Genomic DNA, 27,799 nt, shown 5'->3' on the forward strand with positions numbered 1-27,799 from the left:
TTGGTAGTAACAGATACAGTTTTAAATTCACATGCCGTCCTCTAGCCCTCCTCCCCTTCCCCCAGTTTCTTTTTATCAACTTGTAATAATTTATGCCACAATTACCCTCAAGCCGTACTGGCTGGAATGTATCTATCAATCACTATTTTTGTTGTTGTTTGGTCAAAATTTTGATGCCTACAATAGGGGACCAGAGAATTTTATGGGCAAAGATTGGCATCTTAGCAGATGATGAAGTAGGCAGTCAGGGACCCTGTTGTATTATGAGGGAAGGGACTTTGGACCTTGGCGCTCCACAAAGGGCGCATATGCATAATTGGAGAACACAGGCTTAGGGATACAGTATGTGAGCTGCTAAAGTAGCCTGGTTGTGGATTCTTGTTATTCACAACATATCTTTTCTGTGTGCTTTTTGAAACTCTAATATCTTGGGTGTGTTTTATTGTGATCGTTCATGATATAGTGAACATATCTAGAAATGCCACAGAGAGTGGAATTCAGGCACTGTTTGAAAGCCCGTTGCTTTGTGGAGAGATGATGCTTATCCGAAATTGTAGCATTATTGTAAATTTTTCTTCAGAATTCTTTTTCATATGAAGTGGTTTACTTGGACCTTGGTGTATTTCAGTATATTATTTTGCCAGGAAAATGTCAAGTTAGTACTCTTCTGAAAAGGGCATTGTTCACCAAATCACCTGTGCAACTGAAAAACAAAACAAAACAGATTTCAGACTCACTGCGGATCCTCAGGGACTCTGGGCGCTGGACTTTGGATTCTGCAGTCTCTTCTACTCTGCTGCCGTTTCTTCAGTGTTCATTACTGTACTGGGTCTACAATGGTGAAGAAAAAAAAAACATTCTTGACTTGGTGTGACACACCCACACCCATCCACACACACCACACTACTGAGCCTGATGATAGATATTGGAAATAATACAGAGAAAAAATTTCAATAATTGCTGCAGATAAATATTAGAACACAGAGAATAATGCCAGAGAGTAAGGGGAAGGACAGTAGTGGAGGGATGGTCTCAGGGGTGATTTTGCAGGCTGGAGGAGTTAGCAATGGGAGAAGAAGGCAGGAATACTTCCAGCAGAGGGAAGGGCATGGAGGAGGGCCTGCAGTAAGGAAAGGGAGGAGCCGAAGAGCTGCGCTGGTGAACAGGAGTAGGGGCTGAGAGAAGGCTGTGGTCCTGGAAAGGTGGCAGAGGTCCTTCTAGGCTGTGTTTCCCCTGCTTCCTCAGTCCTGTGCTTACAAAATGACTTGCCAGACAGCCCTGCTCTGTTGAAGTCCGCTGAGGAAAGTCTCTGGGGGCTGCTGGCTTTGTTTCAGGAGTTGTAAATGGACTTCACTTGAAAACATTACAAGAACCACAAGATTACTTTAAGCAAAAGAATTTAATTGAAGGCTGCGTCGTCTTGTTCTTGCAAATCCTTTGATGTTTGGCCATTGTCTTGTAGCCTTTTCATTCCATTCACTGTCGCAGCACTGGGCTGTAAAGCCTTCACCTCCAGCCGGCCTGTCTAAGGCTTGGAGCAGGCATCCTCCTCCCCCTCCCCTTGGGAGAGAAAGAGAAAGCTCACTAGTTAATTCTTCTAGTGAAATGCACCTCTGTTCCCAGGGAGAGAATTTGGGTAGATTTGCTGGTGGTTGTTGGCTTCCAGGACACAGTCCAAACTAAGGTATGGATAGTAATGCCCCATGCAATTTCGCTGGAGGACAGGGTCCTGTGTGTGGCTGTGAGGTGCTTCTGTGCCCTCTGCTGTCAGTTGGGGGCAAGTAAGGCCAGCATCCATGCAAAGGTAGCCCAGCCGCCAGGTGTGATGCTGGGTCAGCCCAGAGGAATGGTGTGATTTCCTGTGTTTCTCATCCCAACAACTCACCAAGACAGCACAGCTGATTTCTAACCTCCTCTGGAGGTAACAGAAAGTGAGCTCTGTGGCCCTCTACCCAGGAAGGCCCTTGTTGCCCAAAAGGACCTGTTCTTGCCTGGGAAGACAGGAATGGAACCACAGATAGTTCTCTTGTCACAAGAGGCCATTTCACGTTTCTCCTGTGCATTACTTACTTTAGTCGGCATATTTGTGAAATCAGTGCATATAAATCATAATATAAACACCTGACATATTTTTGAATGGTTTTGTTACCATACAGAACTCACATTCTAGCTTCTGGTTTAGCAGGTAATCATGGGTCTCGTGTGAGCTGTATTTCCCACCAATGTGTGTGGTCAGGAAACATTTTAATACATTATCTCACAGCACAAATAAGCTTGGGCAGCTCCTCTTATTCCCAGCTAATAAAGGAGGAAACTGCAGAAAGAGGAGGGTCAGTGGCTTGCCACAAAGTAGAGGGTGGAATCAGGGCTGGAAAACAGGTTCTCTGCTTCTCTGTTCATGTGTGGTTTAATCTCCTGTGACAGGGACATCCTTGAGTGCAGTGGGGACTCAGATCATCTCAGTAAGACTAGAGGAGTGGCTGTGATTTCTTCCACACTGGGCTATCCCAGTGGCTCCATTTGTCACTGTGTCTTAGTTAGTCATGCAAATAACTGCTTTGTAAAAGTGGTGACCTCAAAGGGCTGGGTGTGTAGTTCAGTGGTCAGGTGCTTGCCAAGTATGTACAGAGCCCTTGGGTTTGATCCCTGTCACTGCTCTTTCTCCAAAAAAGAAAGAAAAAGAGATAAGGTGATTTCAAAAATAGATATTTATGTCAAGTCATACTCTGTCACAGTGTTGGGAACAAACCTGGTATGTAGGGAGCCTGAGCAAAGTGTTCTTTACTGGGGATGGGAAAGAAGGGGCACAAGCAAGGTTAAACTTAGGAGAGTTTAAAAACTTAATTCATTCTTTTTGATATTCATTCTTCCGATGCTGCCCAAGATGACTTTAAACTTTTGTCCTTAAGAGGCCCTCATGCCTCTGCCTCTTGCAACAGGCCTGTGCTACCATACCTGGTAACCTTGGTGAGTAAACTTAGTACTAAAACTAGCAAAGAAAACTTCCAGGCATCTACTTGCCATATTGCCCTCCCCCCTTCCTGGCTCAGCATCAGGGTGGCGAGGGACTTGGGTGAAGTATAGGTAGTAGAGAGGTATAGTTAAGGACCACCACAGAACATTTTATGATGTGGCTGCAGTCACCCTAAATCAAACAGACTGCTCCTTATGGGTACACTTGAATGTGCTTCTTGGATTCAGGTCATTTGCTCAACCAACATATGCTAAGTGTATGTTGCCCTGTGATTGATAGTGCCTGAGCGATGGCCTCTGCCAGCCCAGCTCATGACCAAGGTCTTACTTTAACATTTTTATTTTGTTTCTGACAGTTTCATGTATGTACACAATACGTTTTGATCTCATTCACCTCACCATTCCACGTTCTTATTTCCCGTGTGTGTGTGTCTCACTGAGGTAATTTCAGGTTGCTTTTATGCACATGGGTGGGTGGGAGGTTATGTACTAGAGCATGGACAGCTTCGCAGGGGCTACACTACTGAAGAGCATGACTCCCTCCCTGGAGCATCAACTGCCAATAGCTGCGGTGTCTTGTGAGCCCCTCCCCCACCCCTGATGAAATGTCCGCAGGCTTAGTCGTGTGCAGGAATCCACAGCTGCTCGGCGCTCATGTGTGCAGCTGCCATGGCAGGTACAGAAGACAGCACTCCTTCCTGTCCTGGGCTCTTACATCTGTGTTCCCTTTCTGACAAGATCCCTGAGTCTGGGAGTGGGTGGTTCATGTAAGAGTTCCAGAGCTCTCTCCCTCCACCTGGCTATGCCAGAGACTAGGTCCGGGATTCTGGATCCATTTTTCTGCTGTGGTATTTGAGGATTCCTCTGGATTGATAAGAGGGAATGCCACTCCGTACCCTAGCTCTGTCCTCTGCACCTTGCGCAGGGCTTGTCCCTTACAGGGCAGTTTCCCTTCTTTTTTTTTCCATGACCCTTAAAAGTTTCTCTCTGGACCTCAAACTATCTATCTTCCTCCCTCCCTCCCTCCCCTGCTTCCTTGTATGTGCCTATGCTCTTTCCTTCTCTCTATCTTTCTCCTCTCTCTGTCCCTGTCTGTATCTTCCACCTTCTATCTCTGCCCATGTTCCTTTCCCTTCCTCTCTCTTTCACCCATTATGATAAAGTCTTGGACTCAGAAAACTGTTTGTTGTATATAATCTCAGTGCTTCTATCTAAAATGCAAAAATTGACACTTTAGAGATACCATTTAGTGCTGAGCACTCAATAGTCACTTATTCTCAGCAGTTTTGCCAACTATGCATCTCTATTCACCTTTGCCCATTGCAGAGAGAAACTTCTATGATTGAGGCTGAGGGCAACACTGGTCTGTGGGTATAAACATAAGCATTTAGAAGGCAGTTTGACAATCTGTACATTTAGCATAACAACAGTGGTAGTTTCTTCCCTACGTCCTATGTCCCCAGCCACAGGCTTTTGGCCAGGTTTACAGAACCAGGAATGACTTCCTTCCCATGAAACAAGACTCAAATCCAATCAGAATGCCACTATTGCACCAGTGGGCACATCTTACCTGGCAGGTTGGTTGTGGAGCATTGATGGTCCATAGCTGGGTAAGACAGTTGATGACTTTTCTCATCCAGCAATCTGTGTAGCACCGTTGGTGCTATGCAAATTAGCCAACAGAAAGGAAGCTTCCAGCTCACCTCCAGTTTGATTCCTTTATGCTCTGTGATCGAAGAAGTGTGTGGTCAGCAATTGGGACTTACCATTTGGTTGTGGTGGAGAACCCAGAGCAGTGGCAATAACCTGTGCTATTTTAGGGACCTCTGTAGTTTCCCTGATCAACAACTCTTGGAAAGCTATCTCATCCTGGGCACTGGGATTTTTCTGGAGGCAATTTTTTTTTTTTTTTTTTTTGAGGTAGGGTCTCACTCTGGGCCAGGCTGACCTGGAATTCACTATGTAGTCTCAGGGTGGCCTCAAACTCTTGGCAATCCTCCTGCCTCTACCTCCCAAGTGCTGGGATTAAAGACATGCACCACCATGTCCCACTCTCTGGGTGCAGTTTTTAATCCATCCATGGAGCCTTCTTGTAACAATACACACACACCATAAATATGAGATTTGTAAGCAGAGAGAAGAGACAGGAGAGGGGGTCATCAGCCACAGCAAATGAACTCCAGATGCCTGGACCACTTTGTGCATCTGGCTTCACATGGACATTGGGGAATCAAACCTGGGTCATTAGACTTCACAGGCAAGCACTTAACTACTGGTAGCAATTTTAATCCACCAATGGTGGGTAAAAGTCTTGCTTTGATAGCCAGTTTATAGCCAACCTAAAGCCCCAAATAAGAAGGAAATTGGTGTACCTGCTGTCAAATCTTTCATTTATGTTTTCTAAGTAGACACTTCGGACACATCATGTCCTGGTACCATCATTTCCCTGCCCCCCATTCCACTGAGAGTCTTTGTCAGTGGGATATCTGGTATTCCCCATGGGATTATGAGAGCATCAGTTAGTCATTGTAAGGGAGGGGTCAGTGCCTCTGGACATTACCCTCCACCCTGTGGCTCTTACAATCTTTCTACCCCCTCTTCCGCAAAATTCCCTGAGCCATGGTGGGTATGTTTTAAGTCTACTTTAGTGTTGAGCTCTCAGCTGGTTCTGGATGTCGGCTTTGGTGCATTCTGAGTATCCTCAGTGTCTGTCTCCATGACCCTGGCACTGGTTGACAGGATCGCTACTGAAGCAGCACTCTTGCTCTTCCCACCCATTCCTATGTGGTTTTATTTGGACCCTGGCTGATGTGCGAGGGGTGGTTTATTTCCTCAGTTCTAGCACCTTCTGTAAAAGAAAGAAATAGATTCACTAAAGGAGAATGAGGTTGGCATAGGTTCAGTGGGATAAACATTATTAATTAAGAGAGATTTTTATGGGTGTTGCCTCTCTTTTGGCTAAAGACTAGTGGGATCATTTTTGTTTATTATTTATTGGCAAGGAGAGCGAGAACAAGCCAGAGAGAGAGAGAAAGAGAAAGAAAATAAGAATGGGGGGAATGGGTATGTGACGGCCTTTTGGCACTATAAACAAACTCCAGAAGCATGTGCCACTTTGTGCATCTGGCTTTACCTGGGTACTGGGGAGTCAAACCCAAGCCATCAGGTTTTGCAAGCAAGCATCTTTAACCACTGAGCCATCTCTCCAGCTCCTACTGTCAAATCTTAAGAGAACATTTTTCCTGCTGCTTGGACTGAGGTGGAGCTCAGATGGAGACTGTGCAATATAGACCTGGGGTCTTTCCATGCTGCAGTTGAGCTGGTGACGCCAGAAATCTCATTAACCTGCTGGGATTGCAGAGAGCCCTCCACCACTGTACACCTTGGTGTGGTCCTCCAGAAGCCAAAGAAGTGAGTGGCATGTCTCCAGTGCACCATGGGTCCCCTCCCACCCAGAAGCCAGCTGAGCTAGTTCCTATGCCTGTTTCTCTTAGGTTCAGAGCTGGCTCCTGGCTGTGGGTTTGGGGAGGTGGTGATCTTCCTGCCTCCTAAGGCCAAAGGACACATTCTGACTTGACCTCCCAGGGAAAAAGAGTTTAGGGCAGTAAAGGATTCTTTGAACCGAGAGGTGATTATGGTAAAATTGTAGAAAAGCTGCTGAAATCATCCTCTGAGTACCCCCCACCAAGCAAAATAAAAGTCGGTATAGAGTACATTGTCATGTCTATCTAGAGACAGGACTAAGGGCAACACTTGCAAGGGGCTTCCTCAACTGTTCACTCTTGTCGCCAGGCCCCAGGAACTGCTGGCTGTCACCATCGTTGTTCAGAAATGGATTATCACAAACACTTGACTTAGGTGACTGTCCACCTGAGAGGACCAGTAAAAAGGGTCTTTCAGAGACTGCATTCAGTTTTCACTCCATCCAGCGTCCCTACCACCTCCTCTGTCTCTGTCCTCTGCCCCGCCTCTCTTAGCCACTGTCTGGCCTGGTGTTCTGTGCTCTGGTATGAGTGGAGTAACACAGGAGTTTTAGAAAGTCCAGTGCCTAGCTCCTTCCCCTAGCACATTTGATGTGGGGCTTGGGCAGTAGCATCATAAAAAAAATATTTATTATTTGCAAGAGAGAGAGAATGAGTGAAGATTGTGAGATTGTATATGTATGTACTAGGGCCTCTTACCACTGCAAATGACCTCCAGGTACATGTTCTACTTTGTGCATCTGGTGCACATGGGTGCTGGGGAATTGAACCCAGGCTGGCAGCAAACACCTTTAACTGCTGAGCCATCTCCCTAGACCAGCAGTATATTTTTCTAAAAGATTTAAAAATATATATTGGCAACTTTCTTGCTTTTGTTCTTTCTTTCTTCGTCCTTCAAGGTAGGGCCTTGCTCTAGCCCAGGCTGACCTGCAATTCGCTATGTAGTCTCAGGATGACCTTGAACTCACAACAATCCTTCTACCTCTGCCTCCTGAGTGCTGGGATTAAAGGTGTGTGCCAACCATGCCTGGCTTTATTGACAGTTTTCATCATGTACATGATATATTTTGATCATAATCCCCTTCCATTACCTTCTTTTGTCCCTATTCCACATCCTTTTCCACTGGACCCTTTCCTTTTTACTAGGCCTTCTACTTTGATGTATTCTTTCCCCCTCCTCCATCATGCATGTCAGAATGTTGATAGGCCCTAAGTTATACAGATCTTATGCAGGTAATGACAGCCACTGTGTGTGGTCATGAATGCAAGGGCCGCTTTATATCTGGAAGATTACGTTACAAAGCACTTCTCCCCATCTTCTAGCTCTTACATTCTTTCCACCCCCTTCTTCCACAGTGTTCTCTGAGCTTTGGAGGGTGTGATAGAGATGTCTCTTATCTCTGACAGTCACTTTTTCTCAGCACTCTGATAAGGCTTAACTCTAGTCTTCCCAGTAGTCACCACCATTTTCTAAAGGATTTTTTTTCTCAATTTTTATTAACATTTTCCATGATTATAAAAAATATCCCATGGTAATACCCTCCCTCCCCCCACTGTCTCTCTTGAAATTCCATTCTGTATCATATCCCCTCCCCATCTCAATCAGTCTCTCTTTTATTTTGATGTCATGATCTTTCCCTCCTCTTATGATGGTCTTGTGTAGGTAATGTCAGGCACTATGAGGTCATGGATATCCAGGCCATTTTGTGTCTGAAGGGAGCACGTTGTAAGGAATCCTACCCTTCCTTTGGCTCTTAAATTCTTTCTGCCACCTCTTCCACATTAGACCCTGAGCCTTGGAAGGTGTGATCAAGATGTTACTCAGTACTCCAGTCACTTCTTTCCAGGACTATGATACTTTCTGAGTCATCCCAAGGTCACTGCCATCTGAAAAGAGAGGATTCTCTACCCAAAGTGAGAGTAGCGTTAATGTAAGGGTATAAATATTAAGAGAAGTGCTTACTGCACAGTTTGATAAGCATAGTATATACATTTTTTCCAGACATCAGCAGATGTTACACCTCTAGGGATCATGACTACCCCTGTTTTAAATTTTCAGTATCAGGGATGTATTCCCTCCCATGGAGCAAGCCTCCAGTCCAATTGGAGGGCAGTTGGTTTCCACCATGACAGATGTGCCACTATTGCCCCCATTGGCTCATTTGGTCTGGCTGGCCAATTATAAGGCTTGTAGTGTCCACTGTTGAGTATCTAAAGGATTTTTTTTAAGTTGTCATTTAAAAAAAAAATTGTTCATTATTTATTTATTTATTTGAGAGCAACAGACACAGAAAGGCAGAGAGAAAGAGAGACAGAGAGAATGGGCACGCTAGGGCCACCAGATACTGCAAATGAACTCCACATGCATGCACCCCCTTGTGTGTCTGGCTAACGTGGGTCCTAGGGAATCTAGCCTTGAACCAGGGTCCTTAGGTTTCACAGGCAAGCACTTATTACTAAGCCATCTCTCTAGCCCTTTTTAATTTTTTTAGTTGAACTTAATGTGATAGCTTGGGTTGAAAATCTTGCCCCAGTGTTGGTTGTTGCTGTTTGTTTGTTTTACTCCCTTCTATTATTATTTACTACCCTCTAGATCACATTCAGGTGTGTCTAACCTTCTTCTTTAAATTGGGAACTTTTATATATGAGGATGAACATATTACAAACTGGTCATATTCCTATGAGGTTACCCTCTTATGTTGCTTCCTTCTACCCCCACCCCCCTGAGGGGCCCCTTCAGTGGAGTTTCAGTAGTCTCTGTGGGATGATGGATGTACCAGTCAGTTCCTGCGGGGAGACCAATGCCTCCCAGTACATTTCCTACTCTGTGGCTCTTATGTTATTCCCACCTCTTGTTCCACAATGTTCTCTGAGCCTTGGAAGATGTGTTGTAAGTCTCCTTTAGTGTTGAGCTCTCAACAGCCTCTTATTTTCTGCTTTGATGACTTTTGCATCACTGCCATTTCTCTGGAGAAGATTGTCTGGCTAGCCATGAAAGCAACCCTCCTATTTCATCCACATCTTCCTCTGTAATACTTCCTGGGCCCTGGATGGTGTGTAGAGATGATTTGTTTGGTACTAGGCACTAGGCTTACCTTTTGACAGTGCAGTATGATATTGCTGCCTACAAAGTTCACAGTAGAGAATTGTGCAGTCAAGTCACAAAAGAAAAAATCTGAAAAAAACCCTCTAATGTTTTAAGTAAATTTATGATTTTGTGTTGGTTCATATTCATAGTCATCCTGGGTTGCAGGTTGGACATGGCTGGTCATATTAGGAATCCTAATTTTCCTTATAAACCTTTTTTAGATTTAAATCTTGTACAAGAGAGTGATGTAAGCTTTGGTTTATTATGAGATTCCTTGCTTAATAAACAGAAATATGCATGATTTATTGATAACTTCATTTTTTCCCTGGAGGAACAAAGATAACAACTTAGATAGAGGGGTAGGAGAAAAAGAAATGATCATATCTTTGAAGACAAGTATTAAAGTTTTGGTCTTCATGGAAAAACTCAGAAACATTCAAACCAAAAAAAGTTGCTGCTCCCACAATGCCTAACCCACAACCCCATGGGGAATAATAGCAACCCCACTGAATAGAGCCCCCAGAGGAATGGGGCTGGGAAGAGGGAAAAGATGGTACCAGCACATGATGTATCCATACTAAGTATGTTCTTAATTAAAAGAAGAAAAGAAACATTCAAACCAGAGACTGCTGAAGGAGGCATCCTATGAGAGTGTGTTCATGGCTCAAAGGTATCACATCCATACCCTCTCTGTCCACTGCAGCAACATTAGAGTCTTGCACACCTTCTCTTTGGAGAGAAACATGCCACTGAGGCTGAAAATCACTTGAGCCTTTACTGGGGTCAGGAGACTTAGACCCCATTCCAACACTGCCACCTGCCACTGTTGGAACATGGTGGTCACAGAAGACTGGCCGTCCCAGTGGTGAGTCTCTGTAGACGGTGTGGCCCCTGTGAAGCTTGAAGAGATGGGGATGTGGGCCACTAGAAGACTCGTGGCTGACTCCAGTGGGAACTTGTTTCACCTGCCATTTCTGTAGCAGTAGGCACCCAGGGGGTGTGAGGAGTCTCTGAACACCTAGAAGCTACACATCAGACTCGTGTTTATAGGGGAAAAGTTCAATGGCTTTTAAAAAGCTGGATCCTAAAGGGATCTAAGTAGCTAAAAAAGGAAGAGAAGGGTTCCTGTCCTAGGTATCTTTGTCTGTAATAGGGAAATGGTGGTTCTGCATAACACAGTCTGGATTCCTGTGAATTCAAACAGATTTTTGGTTCATTCACACTCTAGCAGCTTGTCTAGCATGTTATGCTATAATGAATAGAGTTCCAAAGTTAAAATAATTTTTTTGTGAAATCCTCAGGAGAAAATTATCACTTTATGAATAGGTGTAGTGTATATAAATTTCATGTACAGTATCACAAATAGTTTCTTTTTTAAAACCATGTACTCTAATTACAAGCAAAAAGTATCTAACAAAAGTTGGAACAAAATATATATGCAGACAGTAGAGAAAAGCTACATATAGGAAAGGTGAATTGATTATTCCAACTATGCTTAATTCGAGCAGCTATTGAAAATGAGCTCTGTTTTTATGTGAGCTTCCTGGAAACCAAGACAAGAAGGAGAAACATGGTAGGTATTAGATTCCTTTATTTCATCCTTAAAAAATTATTTATTGGGCTAGAGAGATGGCTTAGCGGTTAAGCGCTTGCCTGTGAAGCCTAAGGACCCTGGTTCGAGGCTCGGTTCCCCAGGTCCCACGTTAGCCAGATGCACAAGGGGGCGCATGCGTCTGGAGTTCGTTTGCAGAGGCTGGAAGCCCTGGCGCGCCCATTCTCTCTCTCTCCCTCTATCTGTCTTTCTCTCTGTGTCTGTCGCTCTCAAATAAATAAATAAAAAAAAATTAAAAGAAATATTTATTTATGGGGGCATGCCAGGTCCTCTTGCTGCTGCACATGGACACCAGGTGCTATGTCACTGTTTGTACTTGGCTTCCATGAGTGCCTTAGGAATTGAACTGCGGCCATCAGGCTTTTCAAGCAAGTGCCTTTAACCAGTGAACAACCTTCCCAGCCCCTTTTTTCTTTTCTTTATCTCTTTTTCTTCCTTTCCTCCCTCCTTTCATTCCCTTCTCCTTTCTTTCTTTTTTATTAAAATTTACTTAACTAAATAAATAATATAAGAGAGAAAGAAATAAAAAAAATAATAAGAGAGAAAGAGGCAGACATAGAGCATAGGTGCACCAGGGCTTCCAGTCCCTGCATATGAACTACAGATGCATGTGCCACATAGTTTATCTGGCTTTATGTGGGTACTGGGAATCAAACTTGGGTCCTTAGGCTTTGCAGGCAAGCACCTTAACTGCTGAACCATCTTTCCATTCTTTTTGTAGGATTTGGAATTGAACCTAGGGCAGCCCACACTCAGTAGGCAAATGCTCTACCATTGAGCTATGTTCTCCAGGTCCCTTTTTACTTTCTTTAATTTTGAGATAGGGTCTTGCTAAGTTGCCCAGGTTGACCTTGAGCTCATTCTGTAGTCCAGGCAGACTTTGAATTTATCAGCCTTCCAAGTAGTTGGGATTACAGGCCTGCGCTGTTGTGCCTGGTTAGAATTCTTTCTTAAACAAACTAGCTATGTCATTGTGTAAAAAACTCTGGTGTTCAGTGTCTGAGGTCTTACAGTATGTCTCCATATGTATCCTCATCATTGGCAGTTTTACCAGACATCCGGAGACAGCACTTCCTGTGACACTTTCCACTTCCACTTTTGGTTTTCTATGGGAGTCGCCACGAGGGAATCCCTCACTTGTGAGCAGCTCTCCCATGAGTTCTCCACTCTTTTCTGAAACCCAATTGTGACCAGGAGGTGGAATGGACCACCGTAAGAGTATACTGTGCAAGTGCCAGGAGCAAAGATTGACAGTGAGTGTGATGATGGGGCATCCCTCAGGAAGTGGCCCAGTACAAACATAATGATGAGGATTCTTACTGGAAGCTGTGCTGAGGTGGCCTTCTTGTCTTAGAAGTTGAGCTGAGCTGAGCTGTGGGAGGCCTGTGTTCCACCAGCCAGATGCTCCCTGCCTCTTCACGAACTCCTGTGTCTTCCACCTTCTTCCAAATCGCATTCACTTGATGGCTCTTCACAAGTGCCATGGACAGACAAGAATGCGTTTTCAACTTTGGAATGAGAATCACAGCAAAGGTATTCAATATCTAATTACACTGTTGTACGGAACTGAAGAGTGTCTTCTTTTCGCCCTAAAAAAAATAGCTACAAAATTTAAAGGAATGAAATAGACTTTTGCATTTAGTTCATTTCCTTCCATTTGTGTTCCATAGCTGTGGGTTTGCTCACTAAAGCTGTCACTATTAAGAACTTTTCTCTTTTACTGTTTTACAAAGCAAAAAGGAAGCATTTTAACACATAAATGCTCCAGAATATATTTTCTGTGTAATAGTGTTTGATCTGGGGGAGAAGTGAAGGGAGAGATGGAAGGTCAAAAACATGTAGACACTACCTAGTATGTGTTTAAGAGCTCTCTCTCTCCCTCTCGGACCAGTGTGAGTCTATCCAGGAATAGAGTGAGTGTGGACAGGCTTTGGGAGACACAGTGTTCTTGAGTGTTTGTTTTGTTTTCCCCCGGAAAGCGCGAGCCTTTCCAAAGATGTAAGTATACCACCAAACTACGTTGACACTGGAATTGTTTCATTTAACAAAAATGGTTTTGGAGGTAAAGGCATTTTGTAGAAATCAAGCTACTGCAAGTGTCTTACTTATGGAGACTTTGACTAACTTGGAAAGTGTACTTAAGGTGTTTCAATTTAAAATGTAGGCATTGGGATGTGTGTGCTTTTTAGTGGTCCTGGTATCGAGAGTGATTGAGACTACTGTGTGGGAACACATGATCAGGTGTGCCACCTGCATAAAAACACCGTGGATAGGGGCTGGGTAGACAGTACAGTTGATAAAGTGCTTGCCTTGCAAGCATGAAGGCCTGTGTTCAGTCACCTGAATCCATGTGAAAATTCCAATGTGGGCTAGAGAGATGGTTTAGTGGTTAAGGCACTTCCCTGAGAAGCCTAAAGACCTAGGTTCAATTCCCTACTTCCCACATAAGCCAGACGCCCAAGTTGGCACATGTGTCTTGAGTTCATTTGCAGTGGCTGGAGGCCCTGGTGCACCCATTCCCTCTCTATCTGCCCTTCTGTCTCTCAAATAAATAATATATTTTTTACAAATGCCAATGTGATGATGAGTGCCTGTAATCTCAGCCCTGAGGAGGCAAAGAGGAGAATCCTTGGGGCCCAGTGGGAAGCCACTCTAGCCTACCTGATGAGCTCCAGTCTAGTGAGGGAGACAAAATGTGGGTGTATTACTGAGGTTGACGCATGCGGCTGTCCTTTGGTTTGTGCACGCGTGCACGCACACACACACACACACACACACACACACACACACACATGCATGCATGCATATGTACACACATGCATAAAATACCATGAGCAGAGACAGCTATGGTTTTAACATAATCCCACATCATGTTCAGTGAAAACTCGGGGTTCCATGGGAACAGTTAGCGTGGAGTTGCTGGTGGAGCGCAGTGAAGACCTACAATAGAAACTTCCTGGAAGGAGGCGTGCATTTCACAGTGGTCCATCAGGTCCCTGAGCTGCACCACATGGGCAGCTAAGAAAGTAGAAAACAGGTGTTAGCGCTAAGTGGCTGAATTTTGAGTAGCAACATATATATCTTCAGTTCAGAGTTCTTAGAGACTATAAAAAATTGACTGCTCCTGAGTTACTCAGAAGGATTAGGATTAGGTTGAGTATCCTTAATCCTGAAACCCAACATCTGAAATGCTCTGAAATCTGAACCTTTATAGGTTTTCAGATTATGGAATTTCGACCAGGCTTTGAATCTTTGTAAATATATCTAAATCTGAAAAAAAAAATTCTGAAATCTGATATATTTCTGGTTCTAAGTTCCCTGACCCAACTTTTTGGTTTTTCCAGGTAGGGTCTCACTCTAGCTCAGGCTGACCTGGAATTCACTGTATAGTCTCAGGCTGGTCTCAGACTCATGGCAATCCTCCTGCCACTGCCTCCCAAGTGCTGGGATTAAAGGCGCGCACCACCACGCCCGACTCAACCCAGCTTTTTTGAGACAAGGACTCACTTTATGGCTGGCCTGGAACTTACAACATAGCCCAGGCTGGCCTCAAGCCTCCAGTAATCCCCTTGCGTTAGACTCCAAGTGCTAGTGTTACAAATATGGACCAAGACAGCAGGCTAGTACCAAGCATTTTGGATAAGGGATAATCAACCTATATTCAGAGGGATTGAGGGTTTGGGCTGAAATATTTGAAATACTGTGTAAACAAGCTATTTTTTTCTTTAATGGGTGCACCAAGGCCTCCAGCCACTTCAGACGAACTCCAGATGCATGTGTTACCCTGTACGTCTGGCTTGTATGGGTCCTAAGGAATCGAACCTGGGTCCTTTGGCTTTGCAGGCAAGCGCCTTAATCATTAAGCTGTTTCTCCAGCCCAAAACAAGGTATTTTTAATTAGCCATAAAAATGAACTACATAGGATTTATCTCAGTGTTAGACCATTTAACTGCATACATGAAGTACAATATCCTTTAGGATAATGTTCTTAAGAATCCTGTGCTTGGAGTCTGGTGGTGCAGCACATATCTGCATCCCAGTAGTCAAAAGGATCATGGGCTATATATAGCAAGACCACAACTCAAAAAAGAAAAAAGAAGAATTCTGCATTTGCTCATTTCTGGGCATCCTGTAAGTCAAAACATGCATGTCATGTAAAAGTCATGGCAACTTGTGAGCAGACAGTGGCTGGAGGATCCACTTGTGCACAGGGCTGGGCAGGGGGGCAGGCAGTGGCTGGAGTTGTAGATATATTACCTTGAGGGAGTTCATTACCCCCACAACTGAACTTCAGCCATTCTGTTAATTGATAATCAACATCTTTTCTGACATGTTGATAATCCAGTTATTATCAAATTAAATTGGAATATTTATTTGACTCTTTTAAACCCTAGGAATTCTGACAGTGTTTGTTCATAGACCCTCAAACTTTTTGAAGTAGTTCTTTGTTTTAGTGGAAAGGGAGCAGCATCAGGTAAATTAAGCATGCAGATTAAGGTTGTTAAGCTTCTGTGAGCTGTCTTCTTTATAGAAATACTTAAGTGAAATTATTTATCTTGTCTTCCATATAGAGTAGATGGGAAATGAGTTCAGTATGTTAGAGTACTGAGTTCCAAGTACCTGGTAGCAGCTGGGCATGGTAGCAGTAGAGTCTGTGGAGAGAAGAGTGAGGACTCCTAGCTGGGCATCCCTGGGTAGCTGCTTAATGTTTTTGAGCTTGAAACCTGCTTATGTTAGAGATTAGATGAAAAGTTATGTAAAAAGCACTGAGAGCTGGGTGTGGTGCTTATGATCCCAGCACTCCACAGGTAGAGGCAAGAAAGTCAAGCGTTCAAGGCCAGTCTCCATTACACAGCAAGTTCAAATCCAGCCTGGGCTACATGAGGGAGACCCTGTCTCCAAAAACAAACAAAAGGAACCAGAGATGAAGGGATTCTATGGAAAGAGCTTGGGAAGGGGAACAAAAGAAAGTAAGGGAGGGTATTATGATCAAAATATATGTATGAAAATTGTCATTAAAAAGCTTTTTTTTAAGGCACAGAGAACATACTGTTTGGTAAATATTCTCATTTTTGAGGTTTGAAGATAGTTGCAAAAGTTTTTACACCATCAAAAATGCATCTTCCTTGGAATTACCGGCTCAAGACCCCTTCCTAACATGAGAACTTTCTTCTTTACTTTCTTACCTAAAATAAATTTTGATTAACTTACCAATCCCCACCACAAAAAGGAAGGAAGGAAGGAAGGAAGGAAGGAAGGAAGGAAGGAAGGAAGGAAGGAAGGAAGGAAGGAAGAAAGGAAGGAAGGAAGGAAGGAAGGGGAGGAAAAAGAGAAACGAAGCATACTTCTCTAAATGTCAAGCCTCCAACCCCAAGGCCCAGGCTCATTCCAGTTTGTTCACATATTGGAAATTGGAACTGCAGACCACATAAAGTATTCAAGCATAAATCTGACGACTGCCTCCATTATGGTAGAGTGTGCTTTGTGCCTTATTCCCATGAACACATCTTCTGCCATGTTGGCACTTTCCTAAGGAGGTCTGCTGCCGAGTCACCTCAGCCCCTCAGTTCAGAACAGCATGCTGTCAGAGGTGCTGTGGCTCTGCCATTTTGATGAGGCAATGTCAGAGTAGTATTTTGTCTAAGAACCTGCTTAGCATTACAGAGCATGCATTTTTTTTTTTTTTTCTAGAACAGCCTTCAGGAAGCCCAGGAATTGACTTAAATAGCTTTGTGTTATTGTTTGGTATCAAGAAGAGAGCTTAAGGGCTGGAGAGATGGCTTAGCGGTATAGTGCTTGCCTGTGAAGCCTAAGGACCCCGGTTCGAGACTCGATTCCCCAGGATCTACGTTAGCCAGATGCACAAGGGGGCACACGCGTCTGGAGTTTGTTTGCAGTGGCTGGAAGCCCTGGCGCGCCCATTCACTCTCTCTCTCTCCCTCTCTCTCTCTGTCGCTCTCAAATAAAAAATAATAATTTTTTTTTTTAAAAAAAAGAAGAGAGCTTAAGACCTTTGCATAAGAAGAGCCAGGAGGATGGAGGCTGGAGACAGTTATCTCATGAGCTGTTTTGGCTTCATTTCTCTGAAGGTTGGCCATCTCTTTGTCTGGTGAGGACAAGTCTTCTATGCAAGCAGGATGTGTACGTTATATGTTTGCATGCATGTATGTATGTATGTGGGGGGGCACATGTGTGTGTATGGAGGCCAGAGTTCAGTGTCAGGGATCTTCTTCAGTTGCTCTCCACCTTATTCTTTGAGGCAGGGTCATTCACTGATCACTGGGTGATCACAGGGTCACCCTCAGCTCACTGATACAGTGAGATTAACTAGCCAGGAAGTCCCAGTTATTCTCCTGGCTCTGCTTCCCCAACATTGGGATTACAGGCCTGTCTTTTACATGAGTGTACATGCTTTCTTGGACAGCACTTTATCCAGTTGGCACCTCCCTAGCCCCTTTGCTTGGTTCATACGGCTCCAAGTGAGCATCCGACCAGGAACAGGAAATGGCAGGCGAATAGTGTGGTAGTTCAAAATGACCAAAGTAATTCCAGAAATTCAAGAAAGTAATTGTTTTTCAAGTGCCTATTAGGATTGGCTGCCTTGGAGTCTGTACATCTTGGAAGTGATTAGAGGGGTTTTGTGGCTTTTCTGTGCTCTGCTGGCTGAAGTGGTTTCCAGCTGCAGAGTAAGTAGTGGGGTGAGAGCAGAAATGGGAGGGGCTAGAGCCAGCACCTGTTCTGTTTTCTACAGGGAAGGAAGGAGAGCTGTGTCAGCACCATGCAGCGGGACCAACCCACCAATTTAAATTGCCCTGCATGGTATGCGAAGTTCATGTTGTTTAATTGAAATAGTTCCAATCCACTCGAAAACATGTGTTCCACTGACGCTCTAAGACCCTTACATAATCCAGAGTGTTTGGTCCATTTCCTTGCTCATAACACAGCTCTCTGGATCACAATTCCTGAGGGTTAAGATAGCCTGAGACAAAACCACTTGGCCCTGTTGGACAAAAGGCACAGATTTTGTTTCTGTTCCATGCTCTGGTGTGAGCGGGCTAACTAATAATAGTTTCAGGCTCCAAAACTACTGATGAGAGAGTTGCTTAGATAGCAGAATTGCTTTTTTACTTGAGCTTCTCATAATCTTTTTAAAAAGGCCCAGGGCAAATGTTCTTTAGGATACCATGGAAGCAATGTGATATTAAAGATGGCTGTGCGGAGGGAAGATTTCAATGCAAGTCTTAGGCATATTTGTTCCTAGAATTGAGAATGCTGTAGTGCAAAGTGCTTATTAGGGACTGATCCAAAGGAACTGTAGGTAAAATGCCTAGCGATCTTGTTTTATGTAGAAAGTGATCTTAAGTTTATTCATGGCATCCTCTTGGCACACCACACTGCCATTACTATGGGTACTGATGTCAAAAGACCCTGGGACCATTTTGCAAATCTGTGAGTTCAGCAGTATAGAAGGATGAAGGAAACTGAAAAGGAGAAATAATGTAGAAGGACAAAGTATATGATTAGCAGGTCTCGTCTGTAGTGGACTTCCTGTTCTAAAATGATCAGATACATCTTCCCCACCATGCCACACTCCCCTCCTTCTCTACTATGTGGCCTGTTAAGAGCTCATTTGGCATTGGAGTAGCATTGTAGAGTTTCAGAGACAGTCATCTCTTAAACTCTTGGCCATCTTCATTTAAAGGGGTGCCCAGACCTCTGCACAATGTTCTCTTTGATCAGATTGCCTTCCTAATCTCTATGGAAGTAAGTGAACAGAGGAGTAGATGTTTTGGTTGATCACAGGAAAAGGGATACTGGTGGTGGGAAGATTTAAATGGAAATAATGGAGGGGATGGAAGAAAAGAGAAGGGGTAGGGACCGGATTTGAGGACCAGTCTGTGGGAGGGGATGCATGTCTGGTACTTAAAAACTAATCAACAGCCTGTGGTTGGGAAGGCCATAGGCCCTAGGAGATAAATTTTTTCTATTGTTGGGTTAAATGGAGATGTTGCATTCATCAAATTGCTTACTGCATGTTTATGTTTATGCCTATAGACTAGTGCTGCTCTAACTTTTGGTCTGAGAAACTTCTTTTTGCAGTTGTCTGTGACTGTTGAGGAGGCTCAAAACTTATCAAAATGCTGAGAATAAGTAACTGTTGAGTGGTCATTGCTGAATGAGCCTACTGCATCCTCCAAGGCTCAGGGGACATTGCAAAATAGGAAAGCCAAAAGAATTCAAGAACCAGAGGATGGGGAATAGTGCTTTGGAACACTGTCTTTCTGACATGATATGACATGACATTGCATGTGTGACTTCACAGTGACTATTGTTACTTGTACAAGGTGTGCACAATATTGGGCCCATCAACATTCTATCATGGATGTGCAGGAGGGGGGAAAGACGTCAAAGAGGAAAAGGGATTAGTTGGAAAGCAGAAGAAATTTAGTGGAAGGGAGATAGGGGAGGAGCAAGAGAAGGTAATGGGAGGAGGTTATAGTCAATATACATTGTATAAAGAAAAAAGAAAAGAAATAATAAAGCATTGAAGGAAAAAAATAAAGACATTCTTAGGTTAGTGTTTTAAAAAATATATTTTTATTTATTTGCAAGCAGAGAGAGAGAGAGAGAGAGAGAGAGAGAGAGAGAGAGAGAGAGAGAGAATGGGCTCCTCAGAGCCTCTTGCTTCTGCAAACAAACTTCAAATGGACATGCTACTTTGTGCATCTGGCCTCATGTGGGTCCTGGGAATCAAACCCAGGCTGTCAGATTTTGTATGCAAGTAGTACCTTTAACTACTGAACCATCTCTCCAGCCCTGTGTGTCAGTTTCTAATCTTTATCATCAATTACAATATAAAGTAGCATTGTCATTTTTGAAAACCATTTCAGGATTTAACCAAAACTTAGTTAAAACACCCACAGAAAGATATTTATAATGTATGCAACAAAATTATTCATAATAGTCCCAAACTGAAAGCAAACCAAATATCTACTACCTGGTGAATGTTACTACGTAGTGGTATATCCATGTAATGGAATACTACTCAACAGCAGAAAGGAATGCATTTACAGATATATCTGGAAAGCACACATCATATGAATCCATTTGTCCAATATTCTGGAGAAGACAAACCTATTCCATAGTTATAGAAAGCAAATCAATGGGTATCTGGAATTCAGCATGGGGCATTAATGAGGGGAGTTGACGGGGTGGTGGTAATGTTCTAGTCTGGTTGCAGAGATGGTTACAAGAGCATCTACATTTGTCAAAGCACTTAACTATTCATGCAAAATGTGTATATTTAAGTCATTTTTATTTCAGAGGTTTTAAAAAATTCTTTTTTAAATATTTTTAAAATTTATTTGAGAGAGTGAGAGAGAGAATGGTCATGCCAGGACCTCCAGATATATATACCTCCTTGTGCATCTGGCTTACGTAGGTACTAGAGAGTTGAACCAGGATCCTTTGGCTTTTCAGGCAAGCACCTTTACTGCTAAACCATCTCTCTAGCCACAGAGGTTTTCTTTCTTTTTTTAAAGGAAAACTTTCCTATTAAGCAGCAAGACATTTGTGATACTCCTTGTATAGTTTACTACCAATTATGACTTTTTTTTCTATAGATAGGAACAAGTTCAAGTTTCAGAAACATCAAAGTGGCCGTTTAGATTATAATCTGTATAAAATTGGGAATTATTTCCACTTTCCCATTATTTGCCCATTGAATTCTTTCTAAATAGCGTTTTGGGTTATGTGTCACTTTCAAAGTGTCTGGAGCCTTTTTAAAGTGTATGTTTGCACAGGATTTCCCTGCACCTCTTTGGCAAGCTGTACTTTTATTGTTTCAGAAGTATAAATAACAACAGAACAGAGCTCTATTCTGGCTGTCTTTCCTCTTGTCCTGCTGCTTTTATGTTAAATCACTCTGTAGTTCCTGTTGCTAGGCCTTTGAACTTGGAACAACTGGCTGTCTGTCCTACACTTGGTAGGGCACGAAAACAGCCCAGTCGGACAAAACTGCTGTTTTCTAATGCGCCATGACTGAGGGTAGAGCTACAGGAAGCTCTTTCCTATTGATGCGCTCATGGGGATTTGAGGTTCTTGGAGTCATGTTCCTCTTGGTCTTCTCGAGGGGTTCTTGCAAGGGTGCTTATTTGAAGAGTCAGTTATCTGATCTCAGAATGGTCTAAGACGTCCAAATTTTATAGTTGTCATCTTGTAAATCCTAAGTAAAGATAATTGTTTCTGAAGATATAGGTATCTTGAATGTTTAAGACAAACTGTGCCTTGCAGGGAGTGACTGGATATTTGAGAAGGGGGAGCTGTCCAACTAGATAGTGAATTGGAGCCCAGGACCAGGTTCAACTGCTGGTGGTCCAGAGCTGTTCTATCCTGACAGAAACAGATTAGATCCCAGGCAGTTCTGCCTCAGCTTCTTGGAGATCTACTCCAGCCTCTCTTAATGCCTGCAGTGGCTGACAAGCCATTTCAGTCTTGGTGGCCTCATCGAGGTCATGAGCAGTAGTGACCTGTGCTCAGATCATGACCCTGACTAGCACAGTCACCTTGGGCACACAACTCCTTTCTTGAGCTTTGTTTTTTCATCTGTGGGGGCTTTCTGGAAAACTAGATGAGACGAGATGAGTGACAATGATAGGTGGTATGCCCAGCACATAATGGGTCCATTGGTAACCCTGAGTTTGTTCCCTTCCTCTGTTGAGAAGCTTTCTGGGCCAGATGACATAAAGAGCTAGTAGTACCCTATTGATTTTGCAAATTGCTTAAGTGATGAAAATGGTGGGAGGAAAGCTTGAGACCATAGGCTTAATTTCTGTTAACATGGTCCTTTTGAGATAGAGGCGATGTCCCTTCATTTCCTGGTTCTACTCTGTGCCTCCCTTTCACAAGGTGCAGCGATGTGTCTAGAATTGCACACTGTGCCTGGGCCGCTGAGAGTAAGTCTGATCACTGGAGGCTCGTTCCCTGTGATGGCAGCACAGGAGGAGTTGTGACGTGCTAATGAAACTTGATGTGCTCTTGAAACACCCCAGCAGATTCTTGAAAAGAAAGAGGGGGTACCCCGTTTGCTAGTAACATCCCTGCCATGGGCTGGTACCAGTGCTGCAACACCAGATGGAAAATTCAGTCTATTTTTGTTCTATTTTACACTTCGGCCAGAAAACAAACAAATAAACAAAAAACACAGCAGCAAAAGGTAATAAATTTTTTTGTGCCATGGTATATAACTTTGTAAAAAGCTTAATTATATTATTGGTGTTTCTGCTGTGGACCTATTTCTGATACTTTGGGTGTGGCTGGCAGTCTGGATGCTTTTTGTAGATCTAAGCATTGAGAACAGAAGCAATTCCCCAGCTAATATAAAGTAGTTCTGCTAAGGAGGAAGTGAGATCTCCTTAACTCCTTGTCAATTACTCCAAATATGTGGGGGGGGGGTGTTTGTTTTTCTGTTTGTTTGTTTTTTGAGATAGGGTCTTGCTCTAGCCAGGTTGACCTGGAATTCACCATGTAGTTTCAGGGCGGCCTTGAACTCACAGCGACCCTCCTAGCTCTGTCTCCTGAGTGCTGGATTAAAGGTGTGCGCCACCATGCCTTCCATGGAGAGCACACTTTCTTCCCTTGTCTGTTGAAGCCGTCATCAGAGGCCTTAAGTGAAAGCCTCGGGAAGTACTTCTGGCTTCTGAGTCAAAATGGAGAAGCACCTTTGAGGGCTCAGTTGTGCTTCTAGACTAGAGTTCGCATTATTTCTAGGAAATTAGTTAAAATATTATGCTGCAAACATGGGCGTGGTCCTGTTATACAGCTGTCGGGCAAGGATGACGACCTGTCAGGGCTGCCCCATGCTGTAGCCTGGGAGAGCCCGGTTCCCATGGGAGAGCATTGAGGGGAAGCATCACACTGTGAACTCAGATCAGGTCGGGTCACGGGCCCTGGGAGTGGATTCTAGTCCCAGCACTGCTGCTTTCTAGCTGTGGATGTTTCCAGGCCTCTTACCTGTTCTGGGCCTATTTCCTTGTTTATAGAATGTCATACTACTTTCTAGGCAACTTTCTACAGTTTTTTTTTTTTTTTGATCGTTGTTTTCACCAGAAGGATAAAATGATACATAAATGAAGATACCTTAAAAACAAAACTTTTGACAAGTGTCACGTGTTATTAAATATAAACTCAACGACATTATCTCCATGCTCACATTAAAGAAATAATATTTGTATCTTCCAGGAGTATACAGGCTGTGGCAGTGATGAAAGTTCTCTTTGGTAAAGCCCTCCTAAGGGGCACATAAAGATGTCTCAGAGCAAGCATATCTGCTTGAATATCAGATTTTCTTTGCTTTCCCTTTTCCATTGTTTATCTTATTTCTTCTTTATTTTCAAGCCCTCACAAGGATGGCGAAACAGAAATATTTTTATAACAGTGAAGGGAATGACCTAGGGGAAGAGAGAAAAATTATAGCAAATGTATTCAAAGCAAAATAGAGGGGAGAAGAAACCCTTCATAAAAATTGACAATAGTAATTTTAAATGTTTTTTTTTAAGTAACAGACTCATGGACAGAGATGTTGAGTTACAACTTTTTTTAAAATGGAAGTTACCCAGAATTACCTTTTTATTTATTTATTAATTATTATTATTATTTTTTTTACTTTGTAGTGGGAAGAGATTCCTGTGATTTCCGGCCTTTCTATTACCCATCGCCCTGTGTGTGCAACATTGACACGGCTCATCCTTCAAAGGTTCAGCAGTGTCTTAGAAATTTAATGCTTTTTTAGTTTAGTTTTTTCATCTACAGGCCATGTGGAAGTTCATTCCTTTTAAACTTTGAGACTTACTAGTTTTACAGGAAAAGGAAAGGACTGTCATGTGGGAGAGACAGAATATCCAGTTTTCAGAGTAGACAGAGCCAACCCCAGGCTGGTCGAAAGCTGTGGTTGCTGCATACACAAGACCCCATAGCTGAGGAGAGGTTGGACTTTCTGGAAGAGGATAGTGCACATTACAACGCTTGAAAGTGTGTGATTGTGGGTCCAGGCCCACTGTGGTGTTTAGGGAGAGGTCAGACTTTGCTTCTCTGGGGTCTGGGCACAGAGTTCCTCTTCAGGATATGCTCATGCCCCTCCTCCTCTGGACTAGAGTAGTGTCTGTTTACGCTTCGCAGAGCCACAGAAAGTGCAAGCAGCCTAGGCCACGACTAATAATTAGGCTTGTTTAGAAGGTGAGAAACAAATTGGCAGCATGTTCAAGAAAACACAACCGATCTTTGACTGCAGGAAACTAGGAATCACAGTATCTGGGTGCTCCTAGAAGCCTAGCAGAGGGAGCCTCAACCTTCTGTGCCAAGCCGAGCTCTCTTATTGGATTGCTGGCACCCAGGAATTTCTTCACCACCTCCACTGTGTCCTTGAGAGCGTCTATTTGTTTTTGATTTCTGCAGTTTCGTGGATGTATCCACCCTTCCCTCGTTTGGCTTCCTCTTGTCTTGAAGACACCCTCGGGAGCGGGAGCAACCCTTGGCACATGATAGCATGGTGTGTGTGTTGGCCATCGCGGGGCATCTGCCACAGGAAGAGCTGCTGTCCTGCTGCCCCGCACCCTTGGCTGGTAGCCCCACAGCCTGCTAGCTGCCAGAGCATTCGTTTCCCTGCCTTTGTCTAAAGGGCAGGATGGGGCACCGCCTCCTTGGCTCCCCCTTTCCACTTGGAAGCCAGAGTCACTTCTCCAGCAGGAACTGTGGGCTTCTTGTGCCTGTCATTGCCTCGGTGGGAAGATCAGAATGAGAATTGTAACTGCCCATTGTGTGGCAAGCTGGCAGGCATGCATGTGCTGTGCCATTGTTTGTAAGGGAACTACAGAAACAAGTGACTGGAATTAGATCCAGTACTCCCAGACTCCTTTCCTTTATCCATTAGACTTTCCCTATAGATGCTGCTTTTCGCCTGATTCATTGTCATGAGCTCTCTGGAGTTTTGTATTTTGGAAACTGCATTACTAGAGAAGAATCATTATGTCTGTTGTAAAAGTCTAAATAAGCTCTTCCTGGTGTAAATGGAGGGCAGTGGAGAGTTTAATATATCTTCTTGCCTGTTTGTGAAAAATTAGTGCATGACCTAGTTCATTTACATAGTAAATGTCCTAGACCTGTCTGTGCCTTCTTTATTTTTTTTTTTAACTTGTTACCTTGGAAACGGTGCCCTAACTCAGAAATTGCATAAGGCCTACAGTCTGGTGTCTTCACATAGAAAAGGCCCTGAATGAGGAAAGCTTGAATTTTTCCAAAATGCCTCCAGTGGTTAGGAGAAGAGAGCGAGGACAGAAAAAGTGAGAGAGATGGATTCTTCTGGTAACATTTTTAGGATGCGCCTTATAAATTAGCTTAAAGCGGTGTGACATAGACTTAACTCCTGAATGCTAGGAAGGACTTTGCAGTTGCATTTGGTACGGCTGGCAGGGGAAAAATCGGCCCCTCACTGTCATTGAGTTCAGTCAGCAGGGGATCCTGGATGTATCACCACTTTGTTTAATGGCATGGGTTCTTCAGTGTTTGCCTGGGACTTACTTTCTCAGGCCAGCTTTTCAAGAGACTGAGAAGCAGGATATAGAAATAATACTTAGGCAGAAGAAGGCTGTGGTGGAGTTGAGGGTGGCGGTGCAGCCTAGGGACCCGGAGGCCAGGACACGGTGGCCTAGACCTGCCATGCCAATAGCCCTGCGCCTGCAGCTGCAAGCATGCCTGCTGCTTCTGGCTTTGTCAGAGGGCCAGGGCAGGAGCAGACCACCAACTGGAGGGCTACCCAGAAGACCATCCACAAGATAGACACATACTCGAACACCACCCCAGACCTTCTGGGCCCCAAGGACGGGCTCTGCAAGCACAAGTGCAGCAATGGATCAAAGCCTTTTCCACGCTGTGGGTGTGAACCCACCCCCACCAAACGGTCGTGGCTGTCTGTTGTTTGGTGTTCATCTTCACATTGGCATCCCTTCCCTGACCAAGTACTGCAGGCAACAAGACAGGTGCTGTGAGAGCAGTGTCAAGAGCAAGAATGCCTGTGATGCGCAGTGCAAGTATTGCCTCTCCAGGATCTGCCGGGATGTACGGAAGACACGGGGACCCGCTCAAAATGTCCAGGCCCGTGAAACCACCATGGAGCTCTTGTTCAACAGCGTTGTGCACTTAAGCTGTGAGCCGTACCTGGACAGCCAGTGAGCTGTGCGGTGGTGTCCTTATGAAGGAAAAGCCGGTTTTTGGAGAAGATCCTGACAGCTGTTGGACAAACAAGGACAGCAGAATAGAATGTTTGCCAAAAACTGATGTTTCACAGCATAAAGCTGCCTTATTTTGGGGAAGGGTTGTTTTAAGACCTTACAAGAATGTATTTTGGCTTTAAAACCTCAGAGTTAGAAATAATAGTGGGGGTGGTGTGAGAAAGGTAGCTTTCTTCCTGGGTGTTGCTGTCTCAGTGGCCATATTGTCTTGACTGATCTCAAAACAGGCATGTTAAGGGGAAGAAAAAGAAAAGGTGTTCACAAGCAGACTTTAAAAATAAAAAGGAGAAGCCAGGCGTGGTGGCGCATGCCTTTAATCCCAGCACATGGGAGGAGGCATAGGTAGGAGGATCACCATGAGTTCGAGGCCAGCCTGAGACTACATAGTGAATTCCAGGTCAGCCTGGTCTAGAGTGAGACCCTACCTTGAAAAAACAAAAAACAAAACAGAACAGAAAAAAGGTGAGACCAGATACAAAATTCATTGTAAGGTTTATTCAACATTGTCTTATTTCAAACAAACATGAAAACCTTCCTTAGAAAGAGTTTGTTTACTATGAAATTTACACTATCGCCTGGGAGGAACTGTACTCTTTTTCTTCCCTTTCATTACATTGTATGTTTCTCTGCAGTCCATTGAGCTTTCAAATAAGTCAAGCTAGATAAAGGAACAAGGCTTCCATGTTTGTCTCTTGTGCAGTTGGATCCATCACCTGGTCCCCTTCAGGGAGAAATCCAGGACAAGAGTGAGCGCATAGCACTGTCATCCTATGAACCACTCTGATCACATGTGTCACAAGGAGACAAATGACCAGTTTAATGTGACAGAGAAGAGCAATATGGGCCTGTTCCTCATCCTAGAGGCTGGGACGTTTTCAGGACTAACCTTTTACTAATTGTGGTCTTAATCAAAATTATTCTTGATTTAAAAATAAGATTTAGTCAGCAGTTACCAAGCCGTGGTGGCCTATCTTCCATCTGAGCATGCAGCTTCCATATCCTGGTGGAGGGAGGAAACTTCGCCATCTCCCACAACTCCTCACTCCACAGGGAAGCAAACTGGAAGTCAGAGAGGTGAAATCAACCAGCCAAGGCTCTGCTTACCTGGATTTGGGTGGAATCTGGACTAGGAATCCGGTTTCCTGACTGTCAGTCTAATGTTCTTTCAGCATCCGTCCTGACTTGACAAGTCCCTTGCTTGGAATTCTGTCTGAGGTAACGAAGGTGAAGGAAGTGTTCAAGAACGCTGTTGTCCTCGAGGGCAAGCCTGCATGGCTAACTGGACGGAAGAGCAAGATAGCCTCAGATTTTAAATCACTTCTTATCGGTAATACAAGGAATTAGATTGAGTTGGAACTTT

The 27,799-nt window shown here is 43.9% G+C and overlaps 1 protein-coding gene and 1 pseudogene across 2 annotated transcripts in view; both read left to right on the forward strand.

The window, feature by feature from the left end:
* Positions 1-27,799, forward strand: part of Tspan5 (tetraspanin 5) — a 193,043-nt gene that overhangs the window by 58,362 nt on the left and 106,882 nt on the right. The window lies entirely within an intron of this gene.
* Positions 25,900-26,380, forward strand: LOC105944244 (annotated as a pseudogene).

Source organism: Jaculus jaculus, chromosome 2 (assembly GCF_020740685.1).
Source record: "Jaculus jaculus isolate mJacJac1 chromosome 2, mJacJac1.mat.Y.cur, whole genome shotgun sequence".
Classification (NCBI taxonomy): domain Eukaryota; kingdom Metazoa; phylum Chordata; class Mammalia; order Rodentia; family Dipodidae; genus Jaculus; species Jaculus jaculus.